The sequence below is a fragment of the Pelophylax lessonae genome (assembly GCF_965119305.1).
Source record: "Pelophylax lessonae genome assembly, chromosome: 4".
NCBI classification, from domain to species: domain Eukaryota; kingdom Metazoa; phylum Chordata; class Amphibia; order Anura; family Ranidae; genus Pelophylax; species Pelophylax lessonae.
In genome coordinates, this window is record NC_138771.1 from 548,699,594 (window position 1) to 548,704,593 (window position 5,000).

Sequence of the window (5,000 nt, forward strand, 5' to 3'; positions counted from 1 at the left end):
CATATACCTGATCCAGCATTTCCAGGTCGGGACGGGTGCCGTGCCCCTACTGTGCATTCATTCGCTGCAGCACAAGCCGAGCAGTCTGTTCCAGCCAATGATTTATGGCCAGAACCCGCTAATTGGCTCAGCAAATGGCAGGCAAGAGCTCTGTGTTGGTATACATAACCGGACTCTCTCTCTCGAGACAGCAGCGATGTAAAAGCAAGGAGTAAAAACCAGAACATTGCTTAGTAAAAACGGTACACAGGCACACCATTAACCTCTTGATTACCCAAAATGTTAACCCCTTCCCAGCCAGTGTCATTAGTACAGGGACAGTGTAGATTATTAGCACCGATCACTGTATTAGTGTCACTGGTGATAGCAGTGTCAGTATGGCAGTGTAAGTCAGCCAGTTCTACCAGTGTCAGTGTCATTAGTACAGGGACAGTGTAGATTATTAGCACCGATCACTGAATTAGTGTCACTGGTGATAGTGTCAGTATGGCAGTGTAAGTCAGTCAGTTCTACCAGTATCAGACTGTCTGTCACACTTTCACAGTCCCATTTTAAGTCGCCGTTGGCCGCCATTACTAATATTAAAAAAAATAAATATGAATAAAAATTCCATTATAAATCCTATCGTTTGTAGAAACTAACTCACACAAACAAATCAATATACATTTATTGGGATTTTTTTTTTTTAATCAAAGAAGTAGCCCAATAATACAATACACATTTTAGCCTAAATTTATAAAGAAATGCAATTTTTTTTTATTGGATAAGTTTTATAGCAGAAAATAAAAAATATTGGATTTTTTTTTTTTTTTTTTTGAGTTTAGATAAAAAAAAAAAAAAACTCAGTCGTCGTCATATTCTACCAAATGAAAGCTCCATTTGTGTGAGACAAATGATAAAACATTTTGTTTGGGTACAGCGTTGCATAATCGAGCATTTGCCAGTTAAAAGTAGAGCAGTGCCAAATAGCAAAAAGATGGCCTGATCATGGAGGTAAAATCTTCCAGGGCTGAAGTGGTAAGTTAACAAGCTGAAGTTAGAAGCCAATTGCTTAATATGCACAGTTGTATCAGAATCTGTGCGCACCAGTTTTAGTAAAATGCCACCAATTTCTTTTGCGTGTCAATTCTATGTTCTCCAAAGATGTGCAAAAAGTATTTTTCATAGGAATTAAAAAGCCCTGTTTATCCACCATTATCCCCTTTCTTCCATATACCAGAAGGAAAAGAACTGTAGCCCCAGTTCACACCCGAGGTACAAGGGAGATCGTTTAGATCACACAATCAAAGTTTGCATTTGTCACTTTTAGTTTCTTTAATGGACCAGCATATTCTGTAAAGCTGTTGCTATAAAGCAAAGTAAGCATTTCAAATCTAGACTGGTAACTGATAAGTGATAAGATTTCGGTTACATACATGTTGTACACAATATTAATAACAGATATTGTACAATTGAACCACCGAATGACTGCTGCTCGGATCACAGGAAAAACCAAACCGTTGAGAGCTATACTAGTTGTGCCATTTAGACCCCTTTCACACCAGCAGACCTATCTGGTCTGCCCGTCTGTTTTTCAGGTGGACCCGATCGGATCACCCATTGTTCTCTATGGGACAGGGGATGTCAGCTGACATGCGTCCGCTGTCACCTGCCAGCATCCAATCAGGTCCACTAAAAACAAACAGACGGATTGGATAGGGTGACAATCTGATTGACAGACAGGCAGCCCATTTTCATCTGACCTCCCCATAGAGAACTGCGGGCCGAATCAATGTCCGCTCTGCATAGCGAAGCGGACATGGACCTATTATCCACCTACGCAGCGGGGATCAGCGGAGAGAACCCCTACTGAGTAGGCGGATGATCGATTCAGCTCTGTCTAAAAGGAGCCTTTGGGGCATAGACACCATGTTTTTTTTTCACAGACAGGGTTGTGGGTTTTTTTTTTTTTTTTTTTTATAAATAGATTAGATTATAGTGTTTACTCCTTTTCTATGCAAATCGTGATTAGGTGGGTAAAGATTTCTACAGGACCCATCCCCACTGTTGCTTAAAATGGAACCTAAAGTATATGTAAACCCTCACCTTGCAAAGCAACTAATTCAGATTAAAATAGAAATGAAATATAAAAAAGAAAAACAATTCTAAGTGACTACATAATCTCTGTTCTCGGCTGCATAAGGAGTTTAGAAAGCTAGGTAAGGAGATGCATGCCACACACTGATCTTCCCAGTGAATGGCTGAAATAATGTGAAATAAATGCAGCGCCCCAGAATTATACATATAAATACCATTACAAATTCATATCCAGTGTGAAAAAAAATTGGATTTTTGCCTTACCATAAAATCCTTTTCTCTCATGTTCATTGACAAACAGAGCTCCAGAATCTTCTTGACCATAGGGTTATGCTGCCCCCTACAGGAGTAGGACACTAGGCAAGAAAAAAAAAAAATAAACTTTATCAGGCCTATGGGGCAGTCCCAGGGGGTATACAGGTATACTCCCACTTCCTGCTATAAGCATTCAGTTTTGTTGCAAGCAAGAAAAATAGCCCAACTCAATAGAGGGGCGGGCGCTGTGTCCGTAAATGATCAGAGAAAAGGATTTTACGGTAAGACAAAAATCCAATTTTCTCTTTCGTTCATTGACGGACACAGCTCCAGAATCTTTCTGACCATTGGGACGTCCCAAACAAGGGGTGGGATAAAAACAGCAGAAAAAAATTCCCACAGGCTAAACCTAGCCAAACCAGGTAACATGGAGCTCAAGCAGGAACAACTGGAGCTCACCAGAAAACATTACCCCCTTAAAAGAGGACCAAGTCCTCTTAAAACATCAGTCTGCAAAACCTTGCGGCCAAAAGCAGCATCCGCAGATGCCAACACATCTACTAAAGTGTGCACAGACTACCAAGTGGCCGCCTTGCAAACCTGCATCACTGACGTCTAATGGCGGAAGGCTCAGGAGGCACTAAGTGCCCACGTAGAATGCGCCTTAACAGGGAAAAGAACCTGATCCATGATTGAATAGGCCTGCATTACCGTCTGTCTGATCCATCTGGAAATGGTCTCAGCTGACACGGGCAACCCCTTGCGAGGTCCATCCGTAAGTACAAAAAGGGGGTCTGATTTCCTAGTACTACTGGATTGGCGTAGGGCCAATATATATTTATATTTAAAAAGGGATCAAAGTATTTGCCATGTAACTATAAACCTGTTAGTTTAACTTTTATAGTCGGGAAGATACAGAATAGTTTAATAAAAGACCACATAGATGAGTTCTTGGTGGAAAAATAATATTTTAAGCAACAGACAGCATGGATTCATGAAAGACGCAAGTTGTCAAACCAACCCGATTTATTTTTATGGAGGTAAGTAAAACCTTGGACAAAGGATGTGGATGGATGTGGATGTAGTAGACCTGGATTTTGTAAAAGCGTTTGACACAGTTCCCCACACACAGCTAATGTGTAAGACAAAGTCTACAGGCTTGGAGAGATCAGTTTGTAAATGGATAGAAAATTTGATAAAATATAGACTTCATTGTGTAGTGGTTAATGATACTTACTCTGAATGGTCTAAGGTTATCAGTGGTGTACTCCAAGGTTTAGCGTTGGGACCCTTACTTTTTAAATATCTTTATAAATGATATAGGGTCTGGGATTAAAAATACTATTTCAGTCTTTGCAGTGGAATAACTTCCTTACAGATGTCTCCAACTTACAAGCCAACCTCAATGCACAGTTTCATTGGGCAACTACGTGACATGTTTAATGTTGGTAAAAGTTATGCACCCAATTATCTGGGTGTTCCGGTAGATCATAGGCTTAATAATAGCATGCAATGGAAAGCTGCAGTTTCCAAAGCAAGCAAAGTCGAGGTCGAGAGAGGGAGAGGGAGAGGGAGAGGGAGAGGGGGGAGAGGGGGATAATTTTACCCCTGTACAAATCATAAGAATAGCGGCAGGAAGGACTTGCCCTGACACAAAGCCAGTGACTGGATCCACCAGGCTAGAGCCGACTTCGTGAGATGGCTGAAACAAATCTTCTGGTCCAATGACCGAGGATCCCTGTTCCATTTACCCAGAATCTTTCTGCAGAAGCCTCGAGTGAGACTGAGCAAACGGGACTGCTTCGAAGGTTGTTTGCATCAGGCCCAGGGCCCTCATGCAAACCCACAGGGAGGACTGATCGGTTTCCATTAGCAACCTGATCACCCTTTGCAACTTCTTTAGCTTCTCCAAGGGGAGAAAGACCCTCGCTAGTGCAGAGTCAAGAAACAGCACCAGGTAAGTGACCCGTACGGATGGCGACAAAGCAGATTTCCTGAAATTGATCATCCACCCGAATTCCTGAAGGGTCTGAACTGTAATTTAGATGTTGCCCAACAGATTCGAATGAGAGTCTGCTCGCAATAGGAGATTGTCCAGATATCCCAAAATTGAAATTTCTCTCTGACGTAATAAGGCCAGCCCTGGGGCCAGGACCTTGGTAAAAACTCTGGGAGCAGAGGCGAGACCAAAGGGTAACGCCACAACGTGCTCCTCTGTCACCACAAAGCGGAGGAATCGCTGATGTTCCTCGAATATGGGGACATGCAGATACGAATCTTTAAAATCGATGGAGGCCAGAAAATCCCCCTGATTCAAGGACGCCACCACCGACCGAATGGACTCCATTCAAAACTTCTGCACCCGCAAAAAGCGGTTCAGAGCCTTGAGATCCAGGATTGGATGCACCTTGCCCTCCTTTCTGGGCACCGTGAACAGGTTTGAATAGAAACCTTGAGAGCGTTCCTGTGGGAGAACCGGCACAATCACTCCTTGAGCCAGGAGATCCTGCACAGCCTCCTGAAGATCTTTCAAATGCTCTGGAGACAGGTGAATATTGGATTGAAAAAACCTGCCCCAAACCCCCCCCCCCCAGGACCAAAATTTGATCTTTTACCCGAAAAAAAAAATACGTTTGCGAACCCATTTGTCTTGAACGAAGGAAGTCCAA

At 42.6% G+C, this 5,000-nt stretch overlaps 1 protein-coding gene across 1 annotated transcript in view; it reads right to left on the bottom strand.

Moving 5' to 3' along the window:
• The window catches only part of CNNM4 (cyclin and CBS domain divalent metal cation transport mediator 4), a 114,469-nt gene that overhangs the window by 1,298 nt on the left and 108,171 nt on the right, over window positions 1–5,000 (bottom strand). The window lies entirely within an intron of this gene.